The sequence below is a fragment of the Cavia porcellus genome, unplaced genomic scaffold, assembly GCF_034190915.1.
Source record: "Cavia porcellus strain 051 isolate PalLab524CR breed Dunkin Hartley unplaced genomic scaffold, mCavPor4.1 scaffold_23, whole genome shotgun sequence".
Taxonomy (NCBI): domain Eukaryota; kingdom Metazoa; phylum Chordata; class Mammalia; order Rodentia; family Caviidae; genus Cavia; species Cavia porcellus.
In genome coordinates, this window is record NW_026947506.1 from 33,081,550 (window position 1) to 33,099,530 (window position 17,981).

Consider the following 17,981-nt stretch of genomic DNA (forward strand, 5'->3'; position numbering starts at 1 on the left):
CTCCTCCAACTTCTGCCCCCCGTGATTCCCACAAAGGCATTATAATGCCCCCACCTGGTATTTGAGTGGTGATTGAACACATTTCTAAAGCTCGCACAGAAATTCTCTTTCTCATCATTCTTGCCTGAGTTCATTAGTCAAAGGCAAAGTTCAATGGTGACAAAATAAAAATAAAAAAAGTTTGGAACTCACTAAGGTCTGAGGGCTCACGCAGAGGAGACAGATCCTTCATGCCATGCATTACCCAAACCGCTGAAGTTCAAATGTAACTGTGACTCTTCCAAACACGTTAGGGGAAAACTAGGTGCACACAGGTGATGCCAACATAATGCCAAAGACATCAGAGTGTGTTCAGAGCATCTGTGACTGCATCAAAAATGCCAGTGTGCCCTGCACTCAGGAGTAGGTTCAAAGACTCCTATATTTGAATTCTTGGGATTCTTCTGGGATCATGACTGACAGGGTGCGATGCTACTACAGTCCAAAGCCTCTCAGGTAGAATTATCAGCCCCAATAGATGCAGCTGGCTTCAGACATTCATCATGGGGGAAGATGGAGTTGTGTAAAGCAGGCCTCTCTTCTCTTCTCGCTGGGTTTGAACAGGAGAAATGGCCTGTCTGGGGCCCCGAGTGCACACTTTTTGGCACTGTGGCTGCAAGTTTAGCCTCGCCTGGACTTTCCAAACCTGCAGCCTCTTGGGCCACACCCAGACCTTCCCTAGTGACCTGGGCATTTGAACAGGCTCTGCCGCTGCCTCAGGTACACAGGCTGCCTCCTCTGTGCGCAGGTGCAGCTATTATGAATACATCAAAGTTCTGTCTTGTTTTTAATGGTACTGGAGATTGAATCCAGGGCTTTTGCATTGAGCTACATCCTTAGCCCTTTCTCTTTTATTTTATTTTTTATTTTGAGACAGAGTCTTGTGAAGCCACTAAATAGCCCAAGCTGGGCTTAAATTTATGATCCTCTTCCTTCAATCTCCTAAAATACTTGGAATACAAGTGTGTGGCAGCACACTCAGCTTTTCAAAGATTTAATAAAAACATGAACATAATAAGAGAAAAGAGATGAAATGAACACTGCCTAAAGGAAATTCTAGAACTAAAAATTAGAATATCTTAATTACACATTCAACGAATGATTGAACTATTTGGCCATTGCAGAAGAAAATATCAGTGAATTTGACTGCAGGGCAACAGAAACTATGCAACCAAAGTATACAGAGAGAAAAGGGATACTCAGAAGCTGGAGGCAGGAGGATCACAAGCTCAGAAGCAGCCTGGGTAATTTAGCAAGAAGCCCTCTGGGTCGGGGGAGAATCAACAGAGAGAGACTCTGAGTTGTGGGAACAGTAGCTGATCTAATATTAGGTAATTATGGTTCTAGCAGGAGAAGATAGACATTGTGGAAGTGAAATTACTTTTAAAATAATGATCCAGTTTTCAAAAGGGGCCAAACTTGCCATATCTAATGAAAAAGATTACCTTAGAGGTCCAAGAAACTCAAAGAATTTAAAGCAAAATAAACACACAACTTTCATTAAATTTCTGATCATCATCAAATTGCTGAAAAACCGAATATAAGGAGCAAACTCTTAAAGGCAAATGAACAAAAAAAGACGCTACTGAGAATGGAACGGCACCGAGGATCACCGTTCATTCTTAGCAGGACTAGACTAGGGGCTGACAGTGGGATGTTTTTCATGAGTAGAAACAGACAGACAGACAGGTCAACTAGGGGTTCTTCCTGAAGTAAAATATCTTTCAAATATAAGATGCAATAAAGACCCTTTCTTTGATAAGCTGAAAGTTGAAGAAATGTATCCCCAGGAGACTGCAACATAACGAATGTTGAAACACATTTTTTCAGCCTGAAGAAAGATGATAGCAGCCAGAAGCCCAGGTGTGCAGGAAAGAGGCAAACAGGGTCAGTAGGGGAGTCAATAGGACATATTCTTTATCACTGTTCATTTCTTTCCAAGATAATTGCCTCAGATGTGATACACGTGTGCTCAGGTTTAAAGCAGCACCATTCATGATAGCTAAATCTTGGAAGTGGCCTATGCATCCATCAACAGGTGAATGGATGAAAAAATGTGGTATTTATACACAATGGAAGACTACCCTGAGTCATGCATAGGAGAATGAATATCTCTTGAGACCATACTGCTAAGTGAAATACATCAGACACAGAAGATTAGATACTGCATGGTTTATTTTATGAGAAACACAAACTAGAAAAAATGCAACATAAAAGACTGATGATAGGAAAGATGGGGTATAGGCTTTGTGAAGATGGGAAAGGGTTTCAGGGAATGCAATAGAGGGGAAGTCCAGAAAAGGAAGTGAAAAGGATTAAGATGTGATATGAATATGTACCAATTCCCAATGAATGTAATTATTAGGTATCACAAACCTATGCTAAATTTTTTAAAAAGGACAACCCCTTCACAAAATAATAATCTATTTTGCAGTTTATAACAGAGATAAAATAAAATATATGACAATGATAACACGAAGTATGAAGGGAAGATTAAATAAAAGTATACAGTAGCAAGATCCTTAAGGTATTTGTGAAATCATATGGCATTCATACAAAGAAGCCTGTGATAAATTAAAGATGTGTTTTGTAAGTCACAGAGCAACTGAACACATACACACGAATAAAACACAGAGGCAGGCTAACAAGTCAGAAGAGGAGATAAAACAGAATATCAGAAAAGCCCTGATTAACCTGAAGGAAGTAAGAAAATAGCAGACACGATACATCACAAAGCAAACAAATAGCTAGCAAACATCAGTGGACTAAACGCTTTGTGGAAATCAGAGGCTGAGTGGACTAAAAAATGATTCAGCATTAGCTGTTTCTAACAGACACACTTTGAGAATGAAGACACAGATAAGGTAAAGAGCTGGAACACTGTCCACAACAGTGAGAGGTTTACACTCGGGTCAGGGGAACAGACGTAAGGAAAAGGACCAAGGACAGGGACAAGCATGGGAACAGAGTCGGTTCCTAAGAAGCCAACGCAGTCCTGAGTGTGTGTGCATCTCCTGCAGGGCCCCGAAACCCACGGGGCAAAAGGGAATCGAACTGAAAGAATTGGGCAAATCCATGATTATAATTGATTTCAACAGTCCCCACTCACTAACAATTAGATAAAAATCAGGGATGTGGAAGCTGTGAACAGCAGCACTTTGCCCTGACTGACATTTACAAAATGTCATAGGATGCACCTTCTCTCTGGATGTACATGCAGTATTTGCCAAGACCTTAGGTGGGTTTGTAAAAAGTGTCTTGATCACTTTAAGAGGATTAAAAAATGTATAGAACATTTTCTGGTACAAAAAGAGAACTCAGTCATTAAAAAAATAGTTAGACATTCCCTAGATATTTCAAAACAAAATCACACAGTCCTAAATAACTCTTTGGTCAAAGGAGAAACCAAAAGGAAAATTGCAAATACTACCAATTTAATGGAAGAAACATCAAGATGTTATTTTATTTATTTTTGAGACAGATTATTACTGTGTTGCCCAGACTGGTCTCAAAGTCCTAGACTCAAGTGATCTTCCTGCCTCAGCCTCCTGGGTAGCTGGGACTCTGGGTGTACACCACTATGCCCATCTAGAAATTTATAATTGAAACGATCATAGTAGAAACTAAGAATGATTTCAAATTAATGACTTGATTTCCTATATTAGGAAGCTACAAAAACCGAAGTAAGAAGAGAAAGGAGATAATAAATCTAAGAATAGAAGACAGTAAGAAAGAAAATTTTAAAACAGAGCAGAAAAATTGGTGCTAGTAAGAGCTGGTTCTTTGAAAAGATCAACCAAATTGATAAACTTTTAGCTGGACTGATTAAGAAAAAATTCTCATCACGGATGAGCGAGATAATATCACTACCAATCCAACAGGCATTGCAAATAGATTATGGGGAAAAAAGAATAGATTATGGGACTATTGGGAAAAAAGTTATGTCCATGAATTCAACAACATGGGCAATAAAATCAGAAATTACTCAAAAGACAAACTCATCAAATTGACAAACTGATTTAGTTGTATATTAATAAAAAATTTGATGTCAGTGTTGAAAATTCCCACAAAGAAAACTGTAGACTCAGTGGCTTCATTGGTGAATTCTGCAGTACATTTAAGGAAGAAATAACACCAGTTTTGGGTCGACTCTTTGACAAACAGAAGGACACGTAATAGTGCCACCTCATTTTATGAGGCCAATGTTACTATGATTCCAGAATCAGACAGAAACATGACAGGAACATTACTGGCTATGAGCAACTTTAGTAGAATTTTAGAAAAGACTTAGAAACATCGTGACCAAGTGAGATTTTTTTCCCAGAAAATCAAAGTTGGTTTAACATGCAAAAATTCAACCAATGGCTGGGTGCAGTGGTGCATGCCTGCAATCCCACCACTTTGAGAGGCTGTGGCAGGAGGAGGATCACAAGACTAGGCAACTTAGCAAAGCCTTGTCTCAAAGCAAAAAATGAAAAAGACTGGGAATGTAGCTCAGTGTAAAGGCCCTGGCTTTAATCCTCAGTACAACAAAGAAATAACCAAACAACAATAAAACAGTAACAAAACAATCAACATAACACATCATATTAAGAGAATAAAGAAGAAAAAAATCCAGTTATTTCAATAGGAGCAGAAAAGTCATTTGGCAAAAATCAACAGCCATTCATAGTAAACACTCTCAGCAAATTAGTACAGAAGGGTTTGTCCCCAGCCTGTTAACAGCTGTCACCACGCTTTGCAATAAAAGGCTAAGTGCTTTCCTGCTAAAACTAGGAGCAAAACAAGAATTTCCACACTAACAATTCTTCTCCAATGTTGTCTAGCCAGTCTTATGAGGCAAGAAAAGAGAAATGCGAGGGATGAAGCCTGGAAAAGAAGAGGTAAAACTTGTTATTTGCAGACACACTATTGCCTTAAAAAATCTAAAATGCTATAGAAAAGTCTACTAAAACTAATAATAATAGTGAAGAATAACAATTTTCTAAATGCAAGGTCACAGGAGAGAAGGTCAATATATAAAAAGAAAAAATCTAGTATCTGGAACCATACAATAGTTAGGATTAAATACAGTGAAAGATGTGTGCAAAGTTGACATCTTAAATAATGGCTAAGAAAAATTAAGGAAGCATTAAGTCAAATGGAAAGATACATTATGTTTAGCAGCTGGCAGATTCTTTGATAGGAAGATACTGTATCGTTGTTAGGTTCAGAATGATCTATAGTTCTTATAAATTCCAGTCAAATCCCAACAAATTTTATGGAAGATTATTAACAAAGAAATTCTAAAATTTATATGGAAAAGCAAAGATCTCTGAATAGTCAGAACAGTTTTGGAAAATGAAAAGGGAACACAACTGAAAGACTCACACAGCCTGATTTCAAGGGTTACTGTGAGTCTCAGTAATCAAGATGATGTGGGTTTTGGGTAAACTGCAAGTCAATAAAGTAGATGAGTGGGGACAAAAATAGGCCTAGATTTATAGGTTCAGTTTTTGACAAAGACACTAAGATAATTCACTTGTGAAAGAAAAGTCTTTTCAGTGACTGATACGAGAATAACTGGACATCCACATGGGAAAAAAATGACCCCAGGTTCTATGCTCTGCTGGATACACGTTATTTAAGATCATGGGCTCCCAATCTTTAGAACCATGAAGTTGGCAAAGGTTACTTGGGTAAGATCCAGGAAGCGCTTCATCATAAAATTTAAAGAGAAAAACGTTTTATTTCATAAAAATTAAAATCTGCACATTAAAAAAATTACAAAATGAACAGGCAAGCCATAGACTTGGAGAAAATATTTACAGGGTGCTGTAGTCAGGGGTTGTGCGCAGAACAATTAGAATCAGGACATGGAGTTTGTAATATTGTTTTATGATAGTCATCCAGAGTTAATATAAGAAACTGCAGGAAATCTATCTGCAACACCAAAGACATAGAATATTTAGTCAAGGGCCTGAATCCCTTGACTAAAGGGGACAACAATGTCCCACATGAGTCCAGGTGAAAATGCAGAGCTCATGACAATGCCTCCCACGAGTCCAACTGGTGGTCTAGAGCCCACAAGAACTCACTCACACCAGTCCCTTTTATGGATTCATGCTGGGAAAGCCCAAAGGTCAGCAGTGGAAGCTAGAAAGTCTATGCCAGCAGGGTGAAGGAGCTGTGCTGGTAGGTTGAGGGTTCTATGCTGGAGCCAAGAAGTCACACTCACAACAAAGACCAGGGCTGTCCTGAAAAGCACTACAGCCATCCTCAGTGACACAGAGGCCCCGAGCTCCTCTGACGCAAGCACAGTCGAGTACATGCCAGGAAGCCAGTGTGACGAGTTCATCCTGGAGACCAAGCGGCACATGTCTTCCTCTCCGGAGCCAGGAAGCAATGCTCGATGTGAGGACCAGAGCTTCTCCAGGAGAACCTAACTGCTTAAATAGCAACTCATGGGAGAACCCACAATGCCTCAACGCAATAGCTTCTCCTTCTCCACGTCTCTATTTATGCTGGCAACTTTATTCAGGTGGAACATCTACGCCCAGTGCCATGCTGATGTAATCCAGCTGGCATTAAGCTGACCACCAGTTCTCAGTCCATAATACAAGCACATATCTGACAAAAGAGTCCTCCAGTAGGAACCACGAAGATGAATCAGGTGTGGTGTGCACACCTGTAAACCCAGCACTCTGGGAGTCTGAGGCGGAGGATGGAAAGTGGAGCCCAGACTGGGCACTTTGGAGAGATCTTATCTCAAACTACAAACTTAAAAAAGGGCCGGGGATGTCACTCAGGGAGAAGAGCCTGGTTCAATTCCCAGTACAAAACAGGCAAGAAAAGAAAAGAAAAATCTATAAGGATAAATAAACCAATAAAGAACAGGCAAGACTCGAGTAGGCATCTCAGAAAGGAAGAGACATAAAGAGCATAAGTAGATAAAAAAGTTCACAACACCATTAGTCATCAGGGTGTAGCAAATTAAAACCACAATGAGGCATCAGCTCGCATCCAGGACGACAGCTAAACTTTTAAAAACAAATGTGATGAGGATGTACAGCAACCAAAACTCTCGGACCTGGCTGGCGAGGGTGTAAAACCGTCCAACCACTCTGTAAAATGGCTTGGCAAATTCAACCTACTGATGCCCATGACTCAGCAAATACTTCGGGTTCTGGGACCCGGAACCCTACAGATTTACTCAAGGAAAATGAAAACATGCCCACGCAAAGATGTGTGCAGGAATGTGTAGAACAGCTTCATTCATAATTCTCACCTGTAGGAGGAATCTATAGACAGATGATAGTAATAAAAAAGAAATGAGCTTCCTAGAGCTACTGATAGATACAACAGCATGAGGAATCTCGGACACATGGTGAACGCAGGAATCTAGACAGGAAGCGTCCACACTGCATGGCTCTGTCAAACAGCCCTAGCTGCGTGACAGGAAAGAAATCACAACTGTGGGAGGCCTGGGCAAGCAGGGTGGGACAGACCAGGATGGGCAGGTGGGAACTTTCTAGGGCACTGAAAAGATTCTGTATCTTGATGGGCTATGGGTTATGTTTATCAAAGAAGAATTCAACTGTACACTGAAGATCTGTGCATTTCACGGTGTGCAAACTATACTCAATTTAGAAGAGACAACAGAATGGGTTTGGGTTGATTCCTCTCATGCAACACTGTGTTCCCACACACTTGAAACTGGAATGATTTCTCAGTGGGTTTGGGAAGTGGGTAGAATTCCAGCTGATGCTCTGGGAATGAACTCAACCCTACCTCTTGGCATTGCTTATACCTGAGAATCCCATCCACCCCAACAAAAAAAGACTAAGCTCTGCTAAAGTAGCAACATCTGTGTTCATTTCCTAGACCTGCTAGTAACAAGTTAGCACAGAGTGGGGGCTTAAAACATTTATTCTGTAATAGCTCAGGAGACCAGACATCCAAAGTGAAGGCATCCTTTAGCTTCTAGTGGTTTTTGGCAATCCTTAGCATTTCTTGTAGTATCAGTCACATCTGTGTTACTATAACGAAATTCCTGAGGCAGCCCTCCTTATAATGAAAAGAGATTTATTTAGTTTATGATTTTGGAGGCCAAAAGTCCAGGAGCAGGTAGTCTCACTGGTTTGACCTCTAGTGAGGGCCTCATGGAGGAAGTGATTGCAGAAATATAAGAACACATCTCCAAACAGGTGCTAGAGAGTGACACAGGGGTCAGACTGGCTCTTAATACTATGTGCTCTAACTAGAGCTCAGGGGACCTATGAGAGTCCCTCAGGCCCTTGTGAGGGCAGCGACCCTATGACTAAAGGCCCACACACTAGGTACCTCCTCTTCAAGGTTCCACATCATTTCCAAATCCCATCACCCTGGAGACAAAACTTCCAACATGTGAACCCGTGGGGACACACTGCATCCAAACCATGAGTCTATAGATGTGTCCCCGGGTGTTGCCCACATTGTCACATGGCTTTCTTCCTGGTGTTCTCTGCACATCCTTTCTTCTCTTTTATAAAGAGACCAGTGGCTAATTGGGCATGCCCTTATTCAAGGTGCCTTGACTTTGACTTACTAATTACCACTATAAAGATTCTATTTCCAAATAAGGTCACATTCCTAGGTTCTAGTAGACACAAAATCTGGGTGACAGTATTGAATCTACTAGAATACCCTCTTGGCCCCCCAGACTCCAGTGGAGATGAAAACAGGAAGAGCATCTTCAGGAGCAGCCTGGGGTTTTGGGGGGCACCCTGAACAGCCTGTGGGTGACTGTGGGACATGCAGGCCCAGGCAAAGGAAGTACAGGTAGTTAAGGAAAGCACACAACACCAAAGGCCACAACTGTGGGCTACGTTCCCAGAGAACATGGGGTTGTAGGAGATGTCCCTGATGATTCTGGGGGTGCTGTCATCCTGGACTGGTGTCTGATCACCCAGAGGTGCCACTGAAACATTGAAGGCCCGAGAGCATGTGGCAATGCTTGTTAAATTCTGTTTTAGTCGTGTCTCTCATCATGGGACAAAATACATGATTTCTACAATTTAAAGGAGGAAGGTTTATTTTGGTTCACAGTTTGGAGAGGTTTCAGTCCATAGTTGACTGGCTCCAAGGCAGGGTAATATGGCAGAGGGGCACAGAGGATGGGAGATATAACCTTCTGAGCCATGCCCACTGTGCCTACCTCTTCCAGCCAAGCTCCTCTGCCTAAGAGCAATTGGCTATCAGACCCTATAATCCAGTCGCTTTCTAAAGGGCCTGCCTGTGATCACATGAGGCACTGGGGGAACATCCAGGCATAAACCATGACAAGTCCCCAGGAAAGAGGGCGTGGAGACATTTAGGGGACGAGCTCATGACCATGGCAGAAGCAAAAGGTTACTTCCTTGCTCTGGTTTAGAGTTAATTACCTTTGACGTTTTTTCCAGAAGGGAGTTCTGGCCATTTCCTTTTCTCCAGAGGAAATGAACCCTTAGTGGGATGACAAATCAATCCCCAGCCTTCAGACCTTCTAATGAATATGCAGAGCCTTCACTCTTTTCAGTTTAGTCCTATCAAGGCCTGTTCCTGGGAAAGGCACTGAGCAGGACATGAAGGGTCGGCTGCCTTGTTCAGGTAGAACATGCCCAGCTTTGGGATGCTGATCTTCCTGATCACAGGGAGGCTTAGAGGCCTGTGGTCCTTACAAGGGTGGCCGAGCCCCAGCCACATGCAAGAATGTCTCCTCCCAGCAGGCTGGTGGCCTCTCATCCTCCTCACTAAGATTTCAGTACCTGGTCATGCTTAATATGTCCTCCTCTGAGCACCTGTTTGAAACTGAGCAGGCTGCAAAATCAGCACTGCCAGGCTGGGGTGCAGCTCAGTAGTAAGTGCTTGCCTAGCACCACATTTCCAGCACCAGAAAAAGAGAAAATCCAAAACAAAACAGTGAAAATCATGAAGAAAATCACCATTACTTACAGATGAGAGAAGATGCGTGTGGAGGGCCGAGCTGGCCTGGTGGCTTCTACATGTCAGACCTTGTCAGATCAATGCCGAAGCCCTGCAGAAATGATGAAAGACAGCTTGTTACAAACGTTCAGTTATCTTTTGGTGTCTATCAGTCTGCTTGGGCTGTCGGTATGTATATCTCAGACTTGGTGGCTCAGACAAAAAAAACTTCTGGTCTCACAGTGCTGGAGACTGAAGCCCAAGACCAAAGCACTGTGGCTCATTTCCTAGTGGGGCCAGTCCACCTGCCTCGGGTTTAAGCCTGGGATGGCCACTCAAAACCTCATGCACTCAGAGGAGGGATTAGTGGAGGATGCAGGATTACAGGGGTGCTACAGCTGATTTGGTGTTAGGAGGGGGGCCTGGTTAGAGGTGAGTCATTGGGGGTAGGTGTGACCTGGAAGGGTAGAGACCCATCCCTGGCTCCTCCCTTATCTCTCTGCTGCCTGGCTGTTGTGGCATGAGCAGCTTTACCTCTACCATGCCTCTCTGCCAGGCCATTTTCTGCTTGAAGCCAGCCAACCACCGACTGAAAAAGTGAACCAAATTAACCCCTCCTCCTTTAAGTTATAGGTGTCAGATGTTGTGTCTTACTTACAGAAAGGTGACTAAGACACGGCTCTTATTCATGTGGCCTTTTCTCTATGTGTATGAACTCTGGTGTCTGTGTATATGAACTCTGGTATCTGTGTATATGAACTCTTTTTAATAAGGACACAAGTCACTGAAATTGGTGGGGCAGGTTTGTGACCCCAGCTCTCCGGGAGGCTGAGGCAGTAGAATCTCAAGTTTGAGCCAGCCTGGGCAATTTAGCAAGACCTTATCTTTAAAAATAAAAAAAGCTGGGGATGTAGCTCTGTGCAAATGCCCTGGGTTCAACTCCCAGTACTGAAAAAACAAACAATCCAACCAGTCCTTGTGCTTTGGCAGCAAATACACTAAAATTGGAACAATACAGAGATTAATATGGTCCCCACACAAGGATGACATGCAAATTCATGAAGCATTCCATATTAAAAAAACAAAAAACAAAACAAAACAAAATCAATCCTGTGGGATTTCACCTTTATTGATCTTATTTAACTTGAGGCCCTATCTCCAAATATGATCACAATGGGAAGTTGAGGATCCAAAATATGTACTTGGGGCCACAGTTCAAGTCATAATAGCAATTTAGTACCCTGTAGCCTCATCCCCCGATGGGATGCAGGAATCTAAACTGGCTCTTTAAGAAGTAGACCGCATCCAACAGAACCCCAAGAACACAGTCTTCTCAAGCAGTCTTTCTAGCCATGCTGTGATTACCCAATGTTTTATGGAGCCTCCTCTCTGAACTACTAGTCCCAAAGCTAGAAAAAAAACTGCAGAGGTTGGGACCTCACCCTGTCTGGCAGGGGCACAGTCACTGTGGTAGGGGTTGTACCCACCCTGTAGCCACAAGGACTGACTACATTTTCCACACCACTGTGCACTGACCGTGCTGTTCCTGTGTCCAGCATGCCCTTCCCCAGGGGGGCCACTTGGTGGCTTCCTATGTATCCCTGGGGCTCCATGTCACAACCACCCATACCCATAGAAGCTCTGTGGCTTCTGTTCTGTCTCCCAGGCCCTAAATTTCACAGAAGTCATTGTCATGCTGGATGGCACTTCTCGGCTCACCTGTGTCTTAGTTACTATCTCATTGCTGGAATGCAATACTCAACGCCCACAACTTAAAGAAGGAAAGGTTTGTTTTGGTTCGGTCTGTAGAGGCTTCAGCCCATCGTCAGCTGGCTCCTGCATATCACAACCTCACGATCCAGTCATGACTGAAAAGTCCAACCTGTGAGCACATCTAGATATAAACCTTAACAGCCTGTGTCTTCACCCAGCAATTTGCCTTTGAGAGTAGGAGCCTCATCTGCGCGCCAGCAGAACTGAGATCCAGGTCACAGGTCACTGCAGGTGCTCTGGCAGATGTGTGTCAAATCTCTCAAAGTGACTTCTAGTCAGTGCCCTGACCCCATCCAAACCCAGAGTTGCTCCAGCCTGACTCTGTGCAAAGACAGTAGGACTAATGCCATCAGACCCGCTGCCAATATTCTCATCAGCACTGAAGCCCCTTCCTCCAGAACTCAAGGGTCCAAAAGTGCCAGGGTCTCCATTAGCAGTGCAAGGAGGTAGTGAGGAGCCCTCTCCTTCCCATTCTCAGATGGAGAACTTCTGGGGTGCATGTTTTGTCCACTAGTGAACTTCTCCATGGGATGGGGCTCCTGTTGCCCACACTGCAATGGGCTCAGTGCCACCCCCTCCTTGTCCAACTTCCCTGTCATACCATTCTTGTCCCCAACCATTCCTAGCTAAGTGACTTGCATTCAAATCCTTGCCTTGTTTGGGGTGAATCCAAGCTAAGATGCACCCTGGAATGGAGATAGAGCTTGATCAGGGTGCTGAGCATGAATCCCAGCTTTGGCAGAGCTGAGCAGAGCACAGTGAGCTGTTTCCAGATGAGGCATTCTGTGTTACCAGGAACCCAGGGGGAAGGAAACCGAGCACCCCATTAGCACCCAGAGGCTCAGGGAGACAGATATGTCCTATTTCTCTGGTGGAATAAGATCAGAGCCTGACCATGTGGAAGGAGGGACAAAGACCTGGAGCTGACTGAGCAGTCCTGGGATGCTCAGGTTCAGGCAGGGACAGCAGTGATGTTACAGCCCCTGTGCTCTGAAAACCAAGCCTCAGCACTGAGACATCCTGCTCTGCAGCTCCTGGGGCTCTTGGAACAGTGTGATGGGCTGCCCCTGGGCTCTCAGTTTGCACTGTAAAGAGATAAGGTTATTTTTATTTCTGCACAGAGTACAGCAGAGGGTCTAATTTTCTACAAGCAATCAAGAAGGAAGGCCAACCTTGGAATGGCAGGTAGGGTTCCGTATTGGAGAATCTTAGCTGAAATTACAATTTTCTCTGCAAGACTGCCTCTCGGCAATTTTAGAACAGACCCTCGTGCTGTCTGAAACTCTTCCTCCCTTCCCCTGAGCCTAGCTCTGTGATGCTCTGCTTACAGAAAAAAAGATTTGGTGCTCATGTCAGGCCTGGGCCTGTCTCTTGGGATGCTCATTCTTCAACTCAGATATCATGATGGGAGGAAGCTCCAGCAGGCCAGAGATGCTTACACGGGTGGAACCAAGATCTCCAGCCCTAGACCTGGGTGAGCACCCAGCCAGCAGCTGGCAGCAATCTGCTGGCTTGTGTGTGCACCATCTTAAAAAATGGTGCACATTTTTTAATGTAGTTAATTTTAATGTAGTTAAAGGGGTCCCTGAGTCTCCAGCTGAGTCACACTGCTGATGCCACATGGAACAGACAGCTGTCCTGCCAGGTGCAGCCTACACGGGCTGAGTAAGGGCCATAGCAGTTTGAAGCTACCAAGTATTGTGTGCTTCTTACATAGCAAGACACAACTACAATTCCACCTCTGTGCCTTGGACAACTGCTTGCCCTGTCTGGGCCTCCAATTCCTTACCTGTGAGAAGAGAAAGATTTAAAGGCTCTGGAGTGCATCTCAGTTCACATAGGAATGAATCCCTTCAATATGTACCATCTTTCCTGGTTTTCTCATAATGCATAACACCTTTTCTTCAGTTCACTAAAAATTCTTCCCAAAGTACAAAGGTACTTTAATACGAGGGAGGCTTCTGACCCCCCTGAGAGGTCTTGTGGAATGCAGAGTCCAGCACAGGAGATCAGAAGGAGAGGAGGAATCTGCATTGTTAATGCAATCTTGGAGCACTGATGGCTCTTTGAGTAACAAGGCCTCTCTGTGTGTCATGGACAGCTGCCATTGCCCATGGGACTAATGGCATGAAGGCAGCATCTCATTTTGTCCTTGTGATAGCTCTCTGGGGAAGGCTCTGTAATCCTTTTCACTTTACAGATTAGAGATCCAACATCTGGAGAGATCAGGTGACTTGTCCCAGGTCACATGAGCGGCTGCATGGCCGGGATTTGCATGGAAGCCAGTTCATAGATGCTCACTTTCCTCTACCTCTTCTGAGCACCACGTAATGTGAGATTAACCTTTTTTTTTTTTTTTTAAAATTCACCTTTTCATGCCTGCAGCTAGGCAGTTGGGGATGAAAATCTATCATAGAAGAACAGAAGTGGGGACTTGGTTACACACCAGGAATAACAAAGCAGAGTTAACGAAGATAGAGGTGACTTTTTCAGGCTCCCTCTCATCAGCCATGATTAATTTACAGCTTTTTGCATGCTAATGTTTCCCTGCCTTCTGCCAGTAATAAATAACCAATAAACTCTAATACCTAGTTATTATTCATCCGTTTCAGATATTTGGATTTTGATTCTTCACTGCAGTTCAATCACATTGAATTTCTCTAACCAGGACAGCTCCATTAAGAGTCCCCTGCAAGGACACCCTGCCAGGACGGTGACAGTAATGGATAATGGGTGACGAGACAGAGTGGGGAGTTACGACACGAAATATTGGCAGCCATGGCGAAAAAAAGGAGAAGCTGCAATAAAAAACACCACCAAACTCTACTTAAGTAACGTCGGGGTTGTGACACAGACCAATAAAACCAGGGAACTCACAGTTGAGGCCGACACGCCATCCTTAACATGCCTGTTTCTGTGGCGGGAACATGGGGCTATTTAATCACAGCCTGGCACTGAGTGCGCCTGAAGTCCTCTGCCATGAATTAGAATAGCTTGTGAGCCCCCAACTACGTATTTCAGAAAGTGACTTGGAACTTCCTCCATTTCAATTTCCTCAGTGTGTTTTCCAAGCCAAGAAGGCCAATCCTACAAGCAAAGCTGGTTTGCTTCTAGAGTTCATTCTTTCTCCTCTGATTTAAGACCTTTCTGTCCATCCACATTCATTCAACACATGGCAACTCATGTTCCTTTCGGTCTGCTGAGGACTGTCTGTGTGACAGTCTCCATTTTGCTATGTGCCTGCCCAGGAACAGAAGCATCACTCCTGTGGCCTCTATGAGGCCACATCCCTTGGTCACTTCTCAGTTCCTGTTATGGTTTGTGTCTAGATGTCCCCCAAAACCTCATGCACTTTTACATGGGGATTTTTTTGTAGGTTGCTCAATGTAGTGGTGTGATTGATTCATAGTGCAATGCTGGGATTAAGGGTGAGTGATTGCTGGATCAGTTCACTGATAGGATTGGCACCATCTTAATCCCAGCAATCCCAGTCTGGATAAAATGAAAGGGGCAGAAAGAGGCTTGTTTCCTCCTTTTTCTCTTGCTGCTTTTGGTGTCTTCTGTTGCCCCAGCTGCCATGCACTGTTGCCCCTCTGCCATGTGCCACCCTGCCTCAGACCCAGCTATGTGGAACAAAGCCTCTACAAACTGTGAGCTAAACAAACCTTTTCCCCTTTAACTTTGGGTGTTGGGTATTTTGTCTCAGAAACTAGGGAAAATAACTAACATTTGTGGGTCTGGCTACTCCTTCCTGACAGAAGCTCCCAGGATGCTTCTAATATAAGAGGCGTCTTCCTAGAAAGCAGCAGTTTTCAAATGCATTTACTATTTACTATTTACCCTTCCAGAACAGTGTTCTAAAATGAATAAAATCACACACAAAGGATTACAAAAGAAAACTGTCACCCTGAAATATAATTATCATATATTTAAGAATTGCAATATTCTGATACACATGGTTCTTTATTAATGCTTCAAGTAATACCTGGCCTGAGGGTCATAACTACTTTAGTTTTGAAATAGAGAGCTTTAAAAAATGTTTTGAGGTATCTGCAAAAACCATAATGAGATATGAAAATATATGATTTCAAATTATGGTGATAAAGTTACAGATCCAACAATACCACTGTGGTCTGTCACCACATTCATAATTGAAGGAAATGTTAAATTCCAGTTAGTCTTGGCCAAAAACACCCCAGAAGGTATCATTTATTCCGCCCAAATTCATGGGCTTTCTGACTTCTATCCACAGTCCCCTGGGTGGACCTCAGGGATGCAGGTAAGGAGCTGTGCTTTGGGGCGACCTATCCCATAAGCACTTGCAGATACCTGTCCTGAACTTCAGTAGACAGGGCTCATCTGTCTTTTATATTAATAAAATACCTGACATACACCATTTAAAGGAGGAAAGGTTTATTTTGGATCATAGTTTCAGAGGGTTTAGTCTTTGGCCTGCAGGCTCCAAGACAGGAACATCATGGTGGGAAAATTGCTCACCATCTAGCAACCAGGAAGCAGACAGAGTAGGAGGACTGGAGAGGGGTAGACAGAAAAAGAGACGGGGGAGGGACGGGACAAGAATACATCTTTCTAGGTCACGTTCTTAGTGACCCACTTGCCCCAGTCAGGCCTCATCTTCTAACAGCACATTTGATTCAGCTGTGAACACATCAGTGGATTATTCTATGATCCAACCCGTGTTCCAACCACCTTCTAAAAGCTCCATCTCTGAATACATGAGCCTTTGGGGGGACATTATTGATCCAGATCATAAAAGTTTTGTCCATTGTTACCTGCAGCTCAGAGCACATCTGCAGCTCAGGCATATCTGCAGGTAAGTAAGAAGTGCCGATGAGGGAATAGCTGGGCAATGTTACTCTGTTCTGCCCAAGGCATTTATAGAAGGCTCTTGGAGAAACTGGCTGACTCTGGGTTTTCACACCTGCCTCTGTGCTACTTTATTCAATCAATGTGGTGTCTTTATGCTTGTTTTAATTTACATGTAATTCACATACTATAAAATTCACCACTGCAAAGTGTGCACATTAGTGGCCTATAGCATATTCAAATAATTGTGCAACCATCACCATTATCTAATTCCAGGACATTCCTGTCACCCAGAGAAAAACACTGTGTTCATCGTTAGTCACTGCCCTTTGCCTTCCGCTGGCCCAGTAACCATGAATCTACTTTTTGTCTCTATGAATTTCCCTTTTTGAACATTGCATAGAAATAGAACCACACAGTATGTGGCCATTTGGGTCTGGCTTCTTTTGTCCATCACAAAGTTTTCAAGGTGCATCCCTATGGCAGCACACGTCAAAACTTCACCACTCCTTACGCCTGAAGGTTATTTTATGGGTGGGAAAATCACATTTTTATCTGTTCATCAGTGCATGGGCATTTGTGTGTTCATAAATATTTAGCTGACTTCCAAGAGAATGCAGAAAGTGAAAAGAAAAAAAAAATATTTAGCTGACACCAACATCTGCCAAATGGGAGACAAGACAAGCAGGGTCTCTGCCCTCACGGAGCTTATCCTGGGATCTGACCAGCAGCTTTGGAGGCTGACTTCTGGGCTGGGAATCCCTCAGGTTTTCATCTGTGAAATGAAGAAATGTCTGCCTCTTTAGGCTGTGATGCGACTACAAAGAGTTAGAACATCCCAGCACTCTGCAGGGCTAAGGCAGGAGGATTGCAAATTGAAGCCTACCCTGGGCAATTTAGCAACTTAGTGAGAGCCTGTCTCAAAAAAAGGAAAAAAAAAAATTAAAGAAAGAAGGAAAGAAGAATCGCTCAGGATGTAGTGCAGGCCTAAGGACATGAGCGCAATTTCCAGTAGTGAAACATAAAGAAAAAAGGTTAGACTGGCACTCAACACTTGGTTAGAGTGCCTGGAGAAGAGTAAACAAGCACTTGACACTGGGGTTGATGTTAGGAAAGCAAACAGGAGCTGCTGGAAGAGTGGGCCCATGGAAAGGCGGTTGGGAGGCCCCACTTAGCCTTAGTCAAGGCTCAAATAATGGGAAGGAGCCAAAGGTGTCAGGGTTCAGGAGTCCTGAGGAGATAGCAGCAGACAAAGCCATGAGGGGGCTGCAGAGGGAGGCGGGGCTGGGATCTTGCTCTCCTGTGGAAAGCTTAGAGATGCAGGAGCAGGCCTTAGAGGAGGTCTGAAATTTTTTTTGGTAGCTACATGAAAGAAATTCAAAAGAAATGGGTGAAATTAATGTTACTTATATGTTGTATTT

The 17,981-nt window shown here is 43.6% G+C and overlaps 1 protein-coding gene and 1 non-coding gene across 7 annotated transcripts in view; one reads left to right on the plus strand and one right to left on the minus strand.

Annotated features, from left to right (window-relative positions):
* Card11 (caspase recruitment domain family member 11) overlaps positions 1–17,981 on the minus strand; it is a 109,125-nt gene that overhangs the window by 56,266 nt on the left and 34,878 nt on the right. For all 6 annotated transcript variants that reach the window (XM_063234096.1, XM_013152786.3, XM_063234095.1 and 3 more), the window contains one exon: positions 9,991–10,072. The gene's annotated coding sequence lies outside the window, so the exon portion shown is untranslated. The remainder of the gene's footprint in view (positions 1–9,990; positions 10,073–17,981) is intronic.
* On the plus strand, positions 10,937–11,038 carry LOC111756944 (U6 spliceosomal RNA). Its single transcript, XR_002791338.1, has one exon. It is a non-coding gene; the product is annotated as a U6 spliceosomal RNA (small nuclear RNA).